Source organism: Globicephala melas, chromosome 16 (assembly GCF_963455315.2).
Source record: "Globicephala melas chromosome 16, mGloMel1.2, whole genome shotgun sequence".
Classification (NCBI taxonomy): Eukaryota; Metazoa; Chordata; class Mammalia; order Artiodactyla; family Delphinidae; genus Globicephala; species Globicephala melas.
Window position 1 is genome coordinate 34,944,074 of NC_083329.1, and position 18,987 is coordinate 34,963,060.

General features: G+C 43.9%; 1 protein-coding gene across 2 annotated transcripts in view; it reads right to left on the bottom strand.

Moving 5' to 3' along the window:
• The window catches only part of PCGF5 (polycomb group ring finger 5), a 114,783-nt gene extending 96,404 nt beyond the window's left edge, over window positions 1–18,379 (bottom strand). For both annotated transcript variants that reach the window (XM_070043884.1, XM_030865068.2), the window contains exon 1: window positions 18,306–18,379. The gene's annotated coding sequence lies outside the window, so the exon portion shown is untranslated. The remainder of the gene's footprint in view (window positions 1–18,305) is intronic.
• Between the last annotated feature and the right edge of the window lie 608 nt (window positions 18,380–18,987).

Consider the following 18,987-nt stretch of genomic DNA (forward strand, 5'->3'; position numbering starts at 1 on the left):
TAGCCAGGCTCTGCTGGTCCACTGCTCAGGGTCTCACAAGGCCAAAATCAAGGGGTAAGCAGGGCTGCATTCCTTTTTGGAGGTTCTGGGGATTAGTATGCTTCCAGTCTCATTCAGGTTGTTGGCCAGATTCAGGTTCTTGCAGCGGCAGGACTGAGGTCCCGTTTCCTTGCCGGTCTTTGCTCCTCAAGGCTGCCCTCCTTTCTTCTCATGCTTTCCACGTGGCCCCTCTCCAGCACTGGCGGGTTGAGTCTCCCTTACATTTGATCTGCTCCAAATTCAGCCACATCTGTCTGACTCAAACCACTTACTCTACTTCTAAGGGCCACCCAGATTATCCAGGATGATCTCCATATTTTAAGGCCTGTAACTTTAATTAAAGGTGCAAAGTCCCTTTGCCACAGAACTTAACCTATTTACAGGTTCCAGGGATTAGAGCATGGACCTTCTGGGAGCCTTTCTGCCCATCACACCTCCTTTCCTGACCATGGCATTTATACTGCAACCCAGCTCTCCACTCCCCATCACCTTTCATCTCCCTTTCATGCTCAATTTTTTCATTTTTCCATAGCTCTGACCACCTTATAACAAACCATATAACAAATATTTATTATGCTTACTGATTAGCATATGTCTTCCCCTGCTAGAAAATAAACTCCTTTGGGTCAAGAATCTTTGTTTTGTTCACTGATAATCCAAAGACTAGCTTGAAAGCACTCAGTGATTATTTCTTGAATGAATAAATAAACTTGTCCTGGGCTTCCCTGGTGGCGCAGTGGTTGAGAGTCCGCCTGCCGATGCAGGGGACACGGGTTCGTGCCCTGGTCCAGGAAGATCCCACATGCCGTGGAGAGGCTAGGCCCGTGAGCCATGGCCGCTGGGCCTGTGCGTCCGGAGCCTGTGCTCCGCAACGGGAGAGGCTACAACACTGAGAGGCCCGCGTACCTCAAAAAATAAATAAATAAATAAAATAAACTTGTCCTGTCCTAGAACATTCTCTAACCCTATTTCCACAGATTGTTTGTTTTCCACCGATTGTTTTTAATTTCAATAGTTTGAAACCACTTATTAGAACAAAGATCTTGACTGGTGATGAGGAATTATGGATAAATATCAAAGGACTGCTCACTTAACATTGCTCCACAGCTGAGGTCAATAGTATCTAACTAGCTCAGTTCTCATTTATAAAGACAGCAATGTTTGCTAGAAAAAAATGTTTGTTATTGCTACAAAAATAAGAATGCTTTATTTTTATGCTATTATCCAGGTACACAGACAAAACAAATTGAGTTGTTGAGTTCATCTGGTCTCAGAATGTACAGAAAAATAAATGACTAAATTCATCATAAATCCTTTTTAAAAATCTCCATAAATGCCTGTGCAGTGGGAAAATGAACCATACTGGTTTGAGGAAGAACCATGAGAAAGAATTGATACTTGCTGAAGTTTAAGACTACCAGTTGCCATCAGTCAGTTTAGGGTCAGAGGGAGTATGACAAAGCAAGAAAGAAAGAAAAAAAATTTTTTGAAGCCAAAGTCATTTTAGAGATCAAATCCAAACTTCACAGAGGAGGAAACTGAGGCTCAGAGAGGGTAAGTGACTTGTCTAATCTCACACAGCTAGTCAGTGATGTGATACTTTGGATATATATTCTTACAGACTAGAGACAGTGAAAATGAAGTTTCTGTAACCTCTCTAGGTAGTTTAAATGTTCATTTAATGAGCTGATTCTCTGCTTCAAAGGGCTGGATAAGGCACAGATGCTGACAGACAGGAAGACTCTGCCTACCAGCACTGTACTTGGCCCAACTAGGTCAAGACGTCTCATTCCAGGCGGAGTGCTCCAGACAGGGGACAGTCCCTGAGGTCTTGGCGTGGACACAGACCTTGCAACCTCAGAGTGATTGGAGGAGGCCCCCTCAGGACATCACTGCACTAAGGACAGGCTGATGCTGCAACACACTAAGAAATCAAAGGGCTTAGGGATAAAACATAATGATACCTCACTAGATTACCTATATGTTAATAGAGGAAAGTAATTGTTACCTAAGGATCTTGACAAAATCTGGAAGTATTTATAGACATGGACTTGTTGTCAGCAGAAAGGCAAAAATGAAGGAAAGTATATTTTAAGGGAAGAATAAATAAGACATATTTTGAATGGGGCTCTCACACAAACACAAAAGACAGCAGGAACTGATGCGAAATAGTTTCTAAATTTACCAAATCACCACCTTCTGCTTTCTGAATACCTACAACAGCAATGCAAAAGAGCACAACAATTCAGTTCTATATTTAAAACAAGAGACAAGGGCTATTTGTTTGGTGTTTCTTAAGACAATCTTTCATCCACTTTTGAGCTCTTGGCAATAAGAAAAAAAAAGTCAAGAAATTGGTTAAGGCAATATACACAGAGTGACTTCCTCAATGGGAGTGCATCAACATTTGCAGGAGGAGAAAATAAGTCTATTTTTGGAGTCACCAATCAACTTTCCTCTCCATGGTTACAGGACATGTTTCATAAGTTTCCAGAATAACAGATGATTCAAAATGACCTTGGTAATAATTTAGACCAAATCTCATATTTTATACATGGGGAAACTAAAGCTTAGGGAGGTAGGGAGACTGTCTGACACCACAGCCCTTTAACTCAAGTCCCCTCACTCCTAAGGAAAAATGTGAAATTGTTACCTCCGGAAAAAAAAGTATCCCTTAATTTCTCTCCAGGTTTCATTCATTTGTAAATGCCATGAAATTCTTTTGGCAGTTAAGATCTCTGTATGTTTCTACACAATTGGGAAAAACCTTTTCAAAACTACATTTTTATACTCATAGCTTGAAAACATAGATGTGTTTAATACTGGCTCACATGTTCCTTAAGGTTTTAACCTGTTTCCTACTAGCCAAGGCGGCCCATCTGAAAGAGAACAGATAAACCATGTGCAGTGCGCAGGCCTCTGTGACATCTATTATCCCAGACATTTAATATTTATTTATACTTTCCTCCATTTTCATGTACATAAGTATGTATGTATACACACATGCACATATGTGTGTACATTTGGAAAGATCTTGTTAACCTGGATATTTGGTAGGGGTAGATCAGACTAAAACTTAAAGCAACACAATTTTTCGTGTCATTTACTACTAAGTGGAATTCACTTTTAGAGTGACCTCCAATCCAGCAAGAACAGATTCTCAACACTTTACAGAGAAATCTTGTGTTGATTCATCCAGCACTTATTATATGTGTCTACTTCGTGCCAGGCACTGTGATATGAACTGGACATCAAAAGATCGCATCCCTGCCCTTGTTAAGTCCACAGTCTAGTAGAGACAAGTATGAACAGATACTTGCCATGGCGTGGCTGGCTAATGGAACAGTGGGGACAGGATGGAGGGAGATGACCAGATATCATGGGGGTCAAGGGAGAATGTCTGGAAAGGGGAGGAGAGTACCAAGAGGGTTTCTTAAGAGACTTTTTTCCAGGCAAAGACAAGGGAAGTGTTTTAGATGGAGACCCAGCATGTGCAAGAGTAGAGACAAGAAGAGGGATGACGTAGTCGGGCAACTGGCAGGATGCAAGGCTTCACATTCCCCACACCTGTACCCCTGCAGCCAATGCCAGCCAGTCTCACTCTACATCTGTCATCACCTACCTCAGGAGACCGTCACTGCTGCCCAGCAATCACAGTTCATGTCCCTAGTGCGATCTACTCACCCCCTCTCCTAAACCACTCTTCCATGCCGTTACCTTCTTTCAAGCCTCCAATATTTTCTCCCCTACCTTCAATCTCAGCTAAGGAATGAATAAACTGCTGTCTAGGGAAGCGACAGGTGATGAGTGTAGAGAAAAGGTAGGGCCAGGTGAGAGAGCTCTACATGATACTCTGGAGATTCAGACTTTATCCTCAGACAAGGGAAAGCCCTAGATTTACCTCCACAATAGAGGACTCTGGCAGAATGGCTGTTAGGAACAAGAATGGAGGGAGGTCCAGTAAGGAAATTAACATGAATGAGAAGTAATGAGAATCTGACCGAAGTCAGAGGCCATGAAGTAGACAAGGTAATGTTAAGGAAATAAAATCAAAGTCCTATTTTATGACTGAATGGTGGGGAGGTGGAGGAGAGGATTGCAATTCCTTAGCAGCACAATTATATTTAATTTTAATCCATTGGTTTTAATGCTTATTGTTTCCAAGAAATTGTAGTTAACATAATTTTAATATACAGAAAATTGTATCATCTGCTTCCAGGATCATCTTTGTAATAATCACAAAACAATTAACATTTGAACTGAGCTAAGGCCTATGATTTTTGAGCAAATCGAGTCATCAATTGCTATCAGCATTGGAAGATCCTGACAATAATAACTGTCCCTTCACCAGGATGGTAAGTCACTCAATTTTTAGGACAAGTTAAGACCTAAAAGTAAACGTATAGGAGATAATCTAAATTTTTCTAAGTATGTGGCAAAGGAAAAGTACTAGAATTCCAGCTATGCCGAAACTTTGCAAGTACATATATTTATAGGTAAACATATACATAGTAAGTAAATGTATAGCCTTCTCTGGAGAAAACATAAAGCATCAAAGTTTATAACATAATTTTCCCATGATCTCTTACTGAAAGGATGTAGAAGACAGAAGGATCCCCTGAAAAAAGAGATACCAACTTTGTATTTATTCGTCACTTTAAATATCTTTCCTATATCAAGTGACATGTGGTTTTAACGAAAAGGCCTTTTTTTTCTTAGGTATACCCCCTCTGAGAGCCACCTCTATCTGCTCTCTAGGAACCAAGCAATCCAAGAGGAATCGCTTCTCCATAGACTATATCCATAAAGCAGGTGTGTCCATATGTAAAGGCTATGGATACTTCCCAGACTGCTACAAAGTCCACACGTGAAGATCTTTACCTGTGAGTCACAGCTAAACTGTGCAGAGCTTGTAAGAGTGGTTCCCAAACCTATGTGCACACTAGTGTTACTTGGGGAGTTAGATAATATACATATGTCCATACACACATATACGCACACACACGTGTGTATGCACATATGCACAGACACGTATAAATGCAGCACACACGTACACATGCATATATGCGTACACACATGTGCATACACACATATACATGTATACACACAATACATATATATGAACACATATATGTGTACACACACATATATATCACATCTTGGCCTCACTCTAGACCAATTGTATGGGAATCACCAGGGATAGGTCCTAGAAGCCCTCAGATGATTCTACAGAGCAACCAGAGTTGAGAACCACTAGCCAGAACCCTGTTCCTCTAAGTGTGGTCTGAGGACCAACAGCATTCCCTGGAAGCTTATACGAAATGCAGAATCTCAGGCCTCCCCTGAGAGCAACTGAACTAGAATCTGCAGTGTAACGCCATCCCAAGTGATTTGCGTGCACATTGAAGTGTGAGACACACTGACCTAGAAGAGACTTGCACTAAGTGGGCAAGCCCTGAATAAGACTTATTGATGGGATTTATCAAAGTGTGATAAAGATCACACTTTGGCCCTGCTGCACAAATGTATTAAATGTAAAGCAACCCCTCAGAAACCAGCCAGGACAGCTCTTTATATACTGGACAGAATGCTAGAGGTAAGTCCTCTCACTGTATGGCGCAGGGCATTGGCCCGATGTGAAACAGTTACAAGCAGATCACTGATGCCTGATTCACAAGACCAGTTCAATCTAGGGAGGCAGAAATGGGACTGGGAAAAGGTACAAGAGAAACTATGTCTATAATTATTGATATTTTAAAAAATCTAAAGTTAGGTTTCTTTTTTTTTTTTTTTAAAGAAGTTCTTCCCTTAGGTCTCAACTGTTTCTCTCATCCACACAACAAACATTTCTCCTTTAAGGTATACAAAATCCGGGACTTCCCCGGTGGCGCAGTGGTTAAGAATCCGCCTGCCAATGCAGGGGACACGGGTTCGAGTCCTGTCCCGGCAAGATCCCACATGCTGTGCAGCAACTAAGCCCGTGCGCCACAACTACTGAGCCTGTGCTCTAGAGCCCGTGAGCCACAACTACTGAAGCCCGCGCGCCTAGAGCCCGTGCTCCGCAACAAAAGAAGCCACTGCAATGAGAAGCCTGTGCACCGCGCCGAAGACCCAACGCAGCCAAAAATAAATAAATAAATCTATATTAAAAAAAAAAAAAATGTGTACAAAATCTCTATAGTCAAAGCCTAATTCAACAAGACCTCTAACCTTGGGAAATTACATAATTCTTATATTCCTTCATCTCCTGCTTGCTAATCTCCTTTTTAAGAATTCCCTCACAGAAAACTAGAGAGCTATGAAAACTGCTGATGATCCCAGGTGCAAAATGGAAATGCTATTGGCAAACATCTGATAGACCACAGCTGGGAGCGTTGGGGGCAAAACCTAGGGGAGATAAAAAAAACTTGAGGGCAACCTAAGGGTGCAACAGATCTAGCCCCAGGAGGCAACACTAAAGGTAAAGAAATAACAAAATGTCATAAAGTTCAAATTTACTTGAACTTGAACTCTAACATTACTCCATCAGAAATTCAAGATAAGGCCATCAATTTACATAGTTTCTGCAAAACAAAAGGAAACAAATATCGGCTCTCTGTACAGCCATTCTCATTATTTAGTCATCCAAATGACCTCTCCCATGTCTCTTCTTTCTCTCCTCCTACTCTTCCAACCCCAAATAGACCGTATTGGTTCAGAACTGAGAGACAGAGAAGATCAGACCTGAAGCAGAAGCAGTGAGAGAGGATAGGAAGAATACAGGAAACATTAAAGCAGCAAAAGCAAGGGTATTTAAACTACTTGGCTAGGAGTCAGCCCTAGATATACCTCAGAAGCAGCTGGGGTTCTTCTAAAACTTAAGGATTCCCTGGGGCCCAGCCAAAGCCAAATAAGTCCAATGAATTTCGGGATGGAGGGAGGATTTGATTTTTAAAGCTGCCTCAAATGATTCTGAGACAGGGTGATTCCAGAGCGCTGGAATCAGTTGTGAGGGAGGATTCTAACTTCAAAACAATATTTCTTAACTTTAAATGTATATATTTTAAAGCTCTGGATCCATGTAAATCATTCTCTAATTCACTTATTAGAACTGCATTACTTTTTTTTCCCTACTAACTTTATTTTTACCAATATAACTCATGCAAATTACTTAAACAAACAGTACTATCAGGCTTAAAATGAAAACACAGCAGTAACCTCTCATGTCTCCACTCACTCCCAAACCCACTTCCCAAAGGCAATCTACTTTAAAAATAGTTAGCTATTTCTCTTTTGATATTAAATTTTATATTCCTAAACAATATGCATATACTAATATTTCTTGATTTACTTTTGATTTTAATTTAGTAATTAATAAAATTAGTGATGTCCTATTATGCACTAGCTTATCCTCTCCCAGACTCCTAAGATATAGTTATGTCAACATTTTTTCCCAGCGTCTTTTGCAGTCATGCATGGTCAGGGTATTTAATAGTCTGTATGTTTCAGTACATTTATGCCCACATTTTGATGTTATCCAATAGCCTCCTGTAAAAAGATGCACAGAGAGTAAACTTTTGAGAACGTTCACACCTTCAAAATGTCTTTACTGTATCTCCCACTCGACAGTTTGTTTGAAATTCTAGATTAAGAATAATTTTCCTCAGAATTCTGAAAGAATTAATCCATTGTTCTTTAGGTGCCATTACAATTCCCAATCATTTTGTATGTGATCTGTTCTATCCTCCACAGAATTTAACTTATTCCCATTTTCCTTAGTATTCAAAACGTTACAATGATGTGTCTTATACACGGATCGTGTGGATCTTTTTTCATTCACTCATGTGGCTATTTTGTGAACTCTTTTAATCTATAATTGTATGTCTTCCAGTCCTGGGAAAATATCCTGTATTATGTCTGTGGTAATTTCCTCTCCTTTACTTTTCCCTGTAATCTCTTTTTTTTTTTCTTTCTTTTTTGTAAACTTTTGTTTGATTTATTTTTATTTTATTTTTGTAGTCTCTGCCTGGAACTCTTATTAATATGATATAATACCTGATCAACTGACCCTCTAATTCTACTTTTTCCCTCTTTTTCCTTTTTGCTTTTGTTTCTACTTTATCTTCTGTCCTTCCAATGACTTTTTTTTTGCCATCTTATTTTTAGTTTCCAAGACCTATTTCTTATTCTCTAATTATTACTTTTTTACAGCCCAGTTCTTATTTTATTAATTCTAGGAGGATTGATTTTGATTATTTCAATTTTTCTTCTTCTTTTTGCATTTCTGTTTCCTCCATGATTTTTTTCTCATTTGTTCTGGTTCCTGCCTTTTTTCTTCTTGAATGCTTTCTTCAAATGTCTCATATTCACTGACTATTTGTATTTAAGGTACTAAAAAACTGGTTGCAAGTTCCATGTTCACAGAATAGGGGGAGGTGGGTTGTTGCTGAGGGTTCACCATAGGAAGAATGGATATTAAGTCAGTTTTCTCATTGTGGGACCTCATATATCAGTATCTGTAGGTCTTTTCTCTAGGGCTGTTCACTTTGCCCAGAAAAGAGTTCCTCAATATGCTGCCTGGGTTGGTGATTACCTGGCTATCCTAGGATTGCGGGTGGGTTAAAAAGAACACACCAGGTCTCACTGTTTGGTATGCATAATTTCATTAAATTCCTCTGTTTTCAGTTCAGAATTTCACCCTTACCCTCTTTTTTCTTTTTTCTTTTTTTCTGCTATCCCTAAATCCAGAACTGTTAATATATTCCAATTTCTCCAGAGAAAAAATGTCCAGGACTTCCTCTTGCTATATGGGATGGGGAAAGTGAACTGAGAGTCTAGTTCCTTTTATGAACTCTTAATCAATCCCTTATTTTCAGCCCCATGCCCTATTCCAGAGCCTCTAATTCCAGAGCCCTTCTGGGATTCTGAGGGATAAATTGGCTGTTTCTTCCCAGTATCTATTCCCAATCTCCTTTAAGGGCACTTAGGTATCAACTTTTTCCACTACACTAAGTCAGTTGCCACAGGTCTGTCTGCTTTTCATCCTCCAAAAATGTGTTGGTGTCTCCCATCTCGTTTACCATCACTATAGTGGTGCTTCAGGAGGGACAGACAGTAAACACAGGTCCAGTCCACCAAATTTCTAAATCCCAATAACTCAATCTTACAACCACAGAAACTGCCCCCAAAAGATGATCCTTTCCTTATCAGTTTTTTTTTCCTTATCAATTTTTGAAACCTTTACACCTTTTCTGTTTTTAATCGATGCATCTGATTAGCTAAGATACTTTCCCAATTCTTTTAATGTTTACCATCATTTTCTGTCTTAATCATAAAAGCATAAAAAACAAAACAGAATCCTTTTCTGGATACCACAAAATACTTCTGGTTTATTGACTCATTAATTAAGCCTTAAAAGATGGTAGAATTTAGAACACTAGATTATAATTGAAGAAAATACAGGTTGTTTTCATGCAGTAAAGCTGTTTTCATTGACTCCTTCTTGCGACTTCAAATCTAGCCTACAGTGGCCTGAGCTGAAAGGTATTTGCCTTGATAATGTTCAAGTATTTCCAAGAAGACCTTTGACTACTGTACGAAGTCATCATCAACACTGCAGTCTTAGTTATTTTGCTTCTAAAAACAGGCAAAGGAGGGATGATCAGAACAAATAATTATGCATGAATTTTCTCACATCCAAAGGATCACAACTTTTTCACTCCCATTCAAATCTGAAGGCTCTAAGCCTGAAGATTTTGATCTTTAAGGCTGAAAACCCAGGACTTGTCCGAAACACTGAATTCATAGTTATAAGAAATAACTACAGAGTAAAACACTAATATTACACCTTTGATCTAATTCCACTCAAAGAAGCACATATTCTGGACCTGTCAATATTTATAATTGCCTCCTGCTACTACTCAACACTTCCCTGAAAAGAAAAGCAAGCATCTAACAAAGAAAAAAGACTCCTATGGTGGGTAGGGGTGGGGGGTGAAATTGTCCCATTTCTTGAGCTGGGAGGTAGGTTCATGGATGTTCACTTTTTAATAATTCATTGAACTATACATTTACATTTCAAAAGTTATATATGTGTTATATTTTACAGTAAAAAAAAAAAAAAGACCTTTTTAACAGTTAAAAGAGAAACAGATAAAAAGGCAAATTTTTCATTTGTCATGAAACACAGTGCTTTAATCACACTTGGCCAGAACTGTTATACACACTGACATGGATAAAGGGAGAAAAGTTATCATGATTTACCTTCAGTGCCTAAACCAGGGTCCCATCAAATTTCAATAGTCATCTTAGTTGTTTTATTTGAAACATTTTATTTTTAAAAAGTTCTTAAACTTCAAAATTTACCTTGTATACCATATGGTGATATTGATACCTTTTATTTGCATGACACTATTTATTTGCAAAGAGCTTTCACATCAAATACCTGGGAAACAGAACAGGCATTATGTTCTCCCATGCTGTAGATGAGGAAACTGAGGCACGTAATAGTTAATTAGTAAGGTCACTAACAGTGACAGAATCAGGACAAATTCCAAGTGCCGTATGTCCAATGAAAGGCTCCTTAAACATGTTATGAGGAGAAAGAACTTTCCACTTTTCTAAAGTTCTGGATTCAGAAACAGGATATCAAAGCTGGTGGTCTCTGCGATGATATCTGTGAGCTTCCTGAGATTCCCCAGAGAGGAATGAGAAAACAACTAGACATTTCTATGAAATCGATGAACTCAGGACTATGCTCAAACCTTCTGAGTCATTTCACTCACTGCTAGTTAACATAAAAATGCACCTGCTGCCTCAGAAGTCAGTTTAATTCAAACACAAACACAAAGGTTAAGAGTGGTCTATAACCTGTTGCAAGGGGAACAAATGCCTCTCTGCCACTCAGAGGGTTTCCAAAGGGGGGATATTCCCTATCCACGCCTGTCTTCCCGCCCTGCACCATACTCTCCCCACAGAGGAGGAGCAATTTATTTGCTTGGTGTGTGACAGCCATGGGTCTGTTTCTCAGTTTACAAATGGATGGAGTTTTTCTATCAAAGATATTTGGCATGAGAGATTTGGCCTCTTTTCTCTTTCTCTGTCTGAACAGTGAAAGGCAGAAACCTGGGTATTTCTGCTCTGCAGCCTCAAACTTTCCATCAAGTAGGCAGTTTCAAAGTCTAGCCTAGGGTGTAGAAGGTGCACAAGACCAATGTGGGTTCACACCAAGCTGTGTCTTCCAGCCTAGGCTGCATCAATAACGAAGTTAATTTTTTGACAACCTGCTGCTTCTTATCTATTTTTTAATTAGTGGGGAAGAAGGGGTGCTTTTCATGTGTCCTCCTCAAAGACGCCATCACCTGCCTTTCGGTCAGAAGTCAGAGCACATGGACACGACTCCACAGCTCTCCTCAGTGGCTTTCTGTGCCCACAAACACTGGTGCTCTACAAGCAGTAGGCAGGCCGTGTGGTGAGGACACATTGTAAAACTTTGTTCAGTGGATACTTTAATTACTTCTTCTGTCGTGGAGGGCAATACTGAACTGAAATTCAGGGATTCCGGTTCTTTCCAGAGACAGCTCTGCCACATACATCTGCAGTCTGGGGCAGGTCTCAATTTTCCTAGAAAGCCTTTAAGAGACTTTAGCTTCCTCATCTTTTAAATGAAGGAATAACTTCCCTCTTTTAGGGTACTCTCCAACTCTACAGACTAAAAGCTCAGAAAGGCTTTAATAAATGTATTCCAGAATTTTTACAACAGCTATTGACACTGATATACATAATAATCATTTGACACCCTGGCCTCATAGTTCCTGAAGATCAATGAGCTTCTACCTCATGCTGATGTCGTTTCACCATTCCCAGGTTCAGCCAGACTTTGAATTCACATCACTGCGCATTACCCATCCCTCCATCGTGATAAGCTACTCAAGAAGTCCCTCAGGCCCTTGGCCACCAGCCCCAGGACTCCCCTCCACACTCCCATTTCTCCCTTTCCTTCGTTCTTGCCCAACCAGCCACTACACAGTCTAATCTCACATCTCCTGCTCATTCTCCCAGCCCATCAACACTAGTTTCGCTTGCCTTCCTACTCAACCCGGGACCCATATGGAGTTGGCAGTTTCAACGATACTCACACCATCTCCACTTCCAATTTTCTCAGTATTGCTGGAAAAGTCGTAAATACAGGCATGACTCGTTCTATCACAAGGCTAAGGCATCTGTGCGACCTGTCAGGCCCTTATCACCTTTGGCTCTCGTCACACTCATACCCACAGCTACTCCAAACCTTTCCCCGTCTCCTCCACCTCCCAGCTTTGCCTCTCACTCTCAACGTCCTCTCAGCAAACAGAACTGGCCTCCTCCGTTTTTCTTTCCTTCTTAAAAAGGGGAACCAACCCATTTAAAATGCAGTCACACTCCCTCCCAGCTTCCAACTTTCCTCTCTAAATCTGTTCCTTTTTGCCTTCATTTAATCTTCTTCCCTCCATGTCACATCTGTTTTTCCACGAATAACTATCTTTGTCATGATCAAATGATTTAGTATTAGAAAAGGGACTTTGTTTTAGAATAAAAACAGGCGTTATTTGTTATCCTATAACCGAGCTGGGGTAACAGGTGTGAACGGAGACTGTCCTGGGCAATCGGACGTGTGGCCACCTTATCCAGCTCCCGTGCCTCCTACTTGAGGAGCACTGACCTGGCGCGCGAACCGCCCTCCCGCTCCCTCTCCAGATCCTCAGCCTCTTCCTCTCCACTGACAACCACTCGGCCCACAACGCTCTCGGGCCTTTCTCACGGTTTGGTTTTAAGACTGGCTCCCTGGCCCTCTCATCACCTCAAGTTACAGTCCTCTCCAATTTTCACAGACCAATCCTCACTTATACTTACTCTCTCCGCTTCCTTCCTGCTCAGGCACCTCTCAGGTACCTGGCTGACTTCCATCTCCACTGCCCAACTACCCCTGATGCTCAAAGGCTACTGGCAATGGTCTCACTGACAAATCTAACGACCTTTTCTCAGTCTTCAATCTCAGTGCCTCGACACTGCTACTTGTCCCGTCTAAATTCTCTTTCCTCCCCTTTCTTTACCCTACCTTTTCCTTGTTCTCTTCCAGCTTCTTTCCTCTCGGCATCCTGTCAGCTTCTTTCTGTCTCCCACAAACATGGTTTTTCCGACTCTGCCCTGGTCTTTTACTCTTCTCACCCATACTTTGAACCCTTCTCGCAGCTTCACCATCCCCCCTCATAAGGATGCCCTCAAATCCATCTCTGTTTTAAATGGCTGCCATCCATTTGGATAGCTTCATAGGCACAAAGAAATTAACATATCCAAATCCAAACTTCCATTAACTAGACAAATACTTACTGATTGCATACTACTTACAGGTGCTTTAATAGTGGCCTTTCCGACTATTTCCATTTCTGCCATCACCATCCAAAGTCACTCAGCTTCAGTCTCTCACTTCTCCCTCAATTCCCTCATCCAGTTAGCCAACAAGTCCTGCTGCATTTACTATTTCTACAGGGTCTTACCCACCCAACTGCCCCCACTCTAATTTAGGTTCTCACTCCTTCTCTCCCAGGAACTATTTTAATAGCTTTCAAAGTGGGATTATCCATGACTCCCCCAATACAGATTAATCTTCTTAAAGCATAGCTTTAAGTCCCCCACTCAAACTACCTTTGATAGTTATCTACTGCCTACTAAACAGGTTCCTTAGCCCAGTGCTCAAGATGCCCACAATATGGTCCTAACGCTGCCAGGCGGCGTGCCGTCCCACTATCCTGCCTCCAGGCTCCTCACCCTACAGCTTAACCACACTCCTCTCCATCCTGGATATGCTCATATACTCTTTCCTTCAAGTCTTAGCACAGGCTGAGCCCTAAACCTCTGCCAGTTTAAGTTCCACCAGTTCTTTAAAGCTCAAGATCCCTTAACTAAACCTTCCCCAATTTTTCTGCCTAGAAATAGTGTGTTCCTTCCTTGAAATCACAAAGCATTTTCTTGGGACTTCCCTGGCGGTCGGTCCGTGATGAAGACTCTGTGCTCCCAATGCAGGGGGCACGCTTCGATCCCTGGTGGGGGAACTAAGATCCCGCATGCCGCCCGGCGCGGCCAAAAACAGAAAACGGAAAGCAAAAAAAACATTTTCTTTATGCCTCTATAACAGTGCCTCCATATAATAAAACCTTTGGTCACCTGTCTTATGCTCCCTACATGCCGCCTAAGCCTCTCAAAGAAAGGGTACCTATGTCTGATTAACCCATATACTCCTTATACTGCCTTATATACAGTAAGCTGAATGAGAGGTTGATATATTCAAGTTAACTCTGTATCCACCATATAGCATATAAAATAATGAAGATGTACTTAATATCACCAAAGCTAATTAAGCCAAATTCTTAGGAAGGCCTAGAAATTAACCATTTTTGCAGTTGCTCGTTAGATCAAGGATATATGAATCATTTCAACTAAAATTGTAGAACTGTGCATTCTTTATCAGTTCCTTAAACTATACAGTTAGATAAGATCTTAGAGATCATTTAATTTCCCTCCTTCCATGCCAATCACCAATCCTCCAGCTGATAAAACTGAAGCTTTAAGAAATTAAGCTGCTCCCCTGGTCTCTTAAATCAGAAATCATAATATAACTGTTGCCATTTATTAACGGCCTAGTGTACACGAGGCACTTTCTGTACCTTACCCCAGCGTCACAACAATCCTTCAAGGCAGGTGGTACTACCCCCATTCAGAGACAAGAGAATGCTCAAAAAAGTTAAGTAACTTGCTACAGAGAGCCCTGCTTGTTAGGGGCAGAGCTGAGCTTAGGTCCCTATTCTATCTGGCTGTACAGTCTAGGCTTTTCTAATTGGACACCATGGCAAAGGCAAGACCTACCAGGTGTCCTGAAACAGCCTCCGATTGTTTCTTCAGTGAATAATTATGCCACCTAAGCAAGTGCACACACTTACAAGTTGTAAGCCATTTTATTTGAAATTCTGGAGGCGTGAAAATTAAACAGCAACCTCATTACTATAGAAGTTCTAAGGTTAATTACTGCCAACATTCTGACTTTCTTATCAAAAACATCTTCATTCTGGAAAAGAGATATGTTTTTCTGGTTTCTCAATTCTTAAATATATTTTCAACTTAAAATACGTTTGTCCAACTACACCCAACAACTATGTGTTGAGCCCCTAGATGTCCAAGGCACATCAAAGGCTACAAAGTTGAATACGACCTCATTTCACTCCCTGAGAGTTCACCGGCAAGAGGCGGACAGTCGACTAACCATAGCGACCACTCGTTCCCCAACTATAGGAGCTCTGGTTGATTTGACGACTTCCAACAAGAAGTCAGAACCCTTGGTTCTAATCCCAGACCTGCACACCGGGCAAGTCATCTCACTGTGCCTTAGTTACCTCAGTAAAGGGACTGATAAAAAGGGAATGAAATATGCCAACCAATTTCAAGGTCCCATTTAGCTTTCAACCTGTATTATGTCTGAGCTCACTCTTGAGATTACACTTCTGAAAGTGCTCACAGCTACTGCTATGGAAAGGGCACACTCTTCTTTGGCAGTGACTTTGGAGGCACTGAGTTCTGAAAATATTCCTACAAGTATAAAGCCAACTAATACGCCTCCAAAGTTTGTTATTTATAATAAAAAAGTTTACTAAAATTTATCCTCAGAGGAGGTAGTATGAAGCACGACCTTCTAATCCTTCTTCCATTATATTACTGACATAGTTTTAACTTAATTCTTTACGATTCATTTAAGATATTAAAATTAAAATATAATTTAAAATAACTCCTTCTATCTACTCTTCTATGGAGTTAAGCCGTTGACACTAACAACAACAGAGTTAAGGCCACTGCAGAGATGTATATCTTGTATTTGTTTAGTTAAATTAATACTTCATAGTAAATGCTACCTACTATGGACCTTCCCAAACTGCAGCTCAATTTGAGGTTGGTGTGCAGGCGATGGAGAGGGAGGAATATAGAAATATCAGTATTTCAAATACAAGTGGAAACATATAGCACTGTGGGAATCTGACTTTGTCGATTCCCTTTCAATATCCTGTACCTTTCTTTTCAACTAGCACAGATAATATTTTTAATCATCCATTAACTTATACAGCCAACACCCTTTCTCTCGACAAGGCTCCACATGCCTTGTACTCAGCATCTTAGGATATGATGCTCAAACCCATCTCGTGCTGTAAGTTAACAGCATAGAGGAGGAAATGAATCAATCAAAAGAAAACTGGAAGAAATTAGAACTGCACCATCTTAGTGTCTTGCCCACGCAAGGCAGTAAATTTCAACTGTCAAAGATAGTCCCACCAAGAAATAGGAAAAAGGAATTCATTCATTCACTAGTCAACAAATCCTGACTGCCTAATATGCCAGGCACTGTTCTAGGTGTTAGAGTTACAGCAATGAACAAATCAGGCAAAAATTCCTGCCAGAGTAGAGCTTACCTTCTAGTGCAGAGGGGCAGGACTTAAAGAACACCCAAGAAAATCCTTTCAGATAGCGATAAGTGCTATGAAGAAAATAAAATAGGACTGGGGGTGGTCCCTGGGGTGAGAGGTTACTTAAGGTGATCAAGAGGGCCTTGCTGAGTAGATGCCATTTGAGGTGAGTCCTACATGATGAGAAAACTTTATTCTTAATCCTACAAGTGTGGGGTATGGTGGGAACGAGTCAAGTTGAGTCTTCAAGGGTGGTCACAGTGGTCAAAAGTTCTTAATTTCTGGCAAACTAGGTTCCTTTTAGGATTTGGCTTATTAAAACAAAACAAAACAAAAACAAATCCCCAAACCTAAACCTTTAAGTAGAACTCCTCTACTTAGGAGCCACTGATTTTTCTTTTAAGATCCACTAACTTTTAAACTTTTTGCTGATTACTTTATTGGTACTTAAGTAGAGGCAATTACTAGAAGGATTCCTTCAGAGCCATCCAGATTCTGAATGAGAGACGATCCAACCCTGCAGCGAATCAGCGCTCCTCCACCGACTCATCAACACAGCCAGGTGGAATCTTGTTAACTCTTCTAACAACGGGAAACAAGCCTCGGGAAACGTGGGGACTCTGCCACCCCCAAAGTTCCCCCAAATTGCGGGAGGAGGGGGAAAAATAAGCCGCCGCCCTTTTGCATTCCCTCTCCCGCGGCCCTCCAAGGCGTCACCGCCGAGGAAGGGTCGCCGTCCCTGGGTCAGAGGCACACCGGGAGTATGCGCGGGGTGGACCCCGCAGGAATCATCGGCGCCTGGTCTGCGGGGCGATGATTCATTAACCGCCCCGGAGCCCACGGCCACACGTTCCGAGCGCACTAGGACGGCCGCACACGCAGCTTCTTTAATATTAAACAAATGTTTCAAAGTACAAACGCCCGGAGCCAGAAACGAGTAGACCCAGGCAAGGCGGCGGAGAAGAAACAGCACGTTTCGGCCGCTGCCCGAATGTTCCCGGGGCCGGGAGGGGAGCTGCGGGCACGTCGGTCCACCCGGCCGCCGCCCCGCACCTCCCCGTCCCCGGCAGGCGCGCGGGCAACACCCGCAGGGGGCGAGGAGGGCGCACAGGTGGGTCCCCGCTCGCCGTGACTCCCGCCCCTCCCCGCCCCTCGCGGAAGGCCAACGCGCCGCCCGCTCGCCCCTTTCCTCTCCGTGACATCTTATATAATAACCCGAGCTAATCAAAACGGAAGCGACGCGCGCTGCCGGGGCCCGACTCCCGGCCTCCACTGGATGCTCGCGCCCCGAGCCCCCAGCCCCCCAACTAGGCGCCGGGGCGCGCGGCTCCGGGCGGGGGGAAGGGCCCGAGCGCCGCCTCGGCTCGTCCCTCCTCGGAGAAGGCGCTGCCGCTGCCGGTCCCCGTCAGGAAGCCGCGAGCGTCACAAACTGCGTCAGCTTCTTCAAACACGTTTCACGGGCTCCCTCCAGCCGGGGAGCCAGCCGCTCCGGCGGCCGGGCCGCGGCCGGGGCTGGCAGGAGCCCCTCCGGGGAGGAGAAAGTTCCTCGGGGCCCTCCCCTCGCCCGCCGCGCTTCCAGCCCCTCTCGGCGCGACGCCCGCCCCGCCGCGCAGCCCGCCGGCCCGCCCCGATGGCAGGTTAGGCAACTTGTGACCCCCAGGCGTCTGGCGGCCCCCTCCCGCTCACTAGGCTCCCCTGCCGCCGGGGGCCTCCTCCCGGCCCAGCGGAATACGGCGACGCCAGAAACTTCCCCCGGCCACGCCGGGCGGGGAAACCGCCCGGGTCCCAGCGCATCGCCCTTACCTTGCTCTCGGGAGGCCACGAGCCGGGCGGGCCGCGCGGGGCGCGTGGTGCGCGAGCGCGCGCGCGTGGGGCGGTAGGTGAGGGCGCCCGCGCCGGCGGGGGTGGGGCGGGGCCGCGGGCGGGGCGGTGGGGGGGGCGGCCCGGCGGGCGGGCGCGAGGCGAGCAGAGCCGGCGGCGGCGGCGGCGGGCGCGGGGCGAGTGCGCCGAGGGGGCGGAGGAGTTGCCGTGGGTTTGTTTACGCATTGCTGCCCGGCTCGGGGCACAGCCCGCACTCCCTGATTGGACACAAACTGGGGCACAGCCTCTCGCCGCCGCCCGCCAGGCCTCCTCGAGCAGCCGCCGCGCAGCTCCCGGAGCGCCCTACCCGGCACGGCCCGCGGCGGCGTCCGGGCCTGGAGGGGACGAGCCGCGGCGGCAGCCGGGCGCGGGGCCCGCACGTTGGCCCGGGGCTCGAAAGCGCCCACCTGTAGGGGCCCGACCTTGGCAAGGAGAAATTCGAAACTTCGGAGGCTGGAGTCCTCGTATCTTCCAGCCGTAGAAGGAACCCCCCACCCACCCCTTCCCCTCCCCCCTCCCCCTCCCCCGCCCACACACACACACACACACACACACACACACACACACACACACACGGAGGACGCTTGCCCTTGGTGGAGAGAAAAGCCGCTCAATTGAGGTTAAC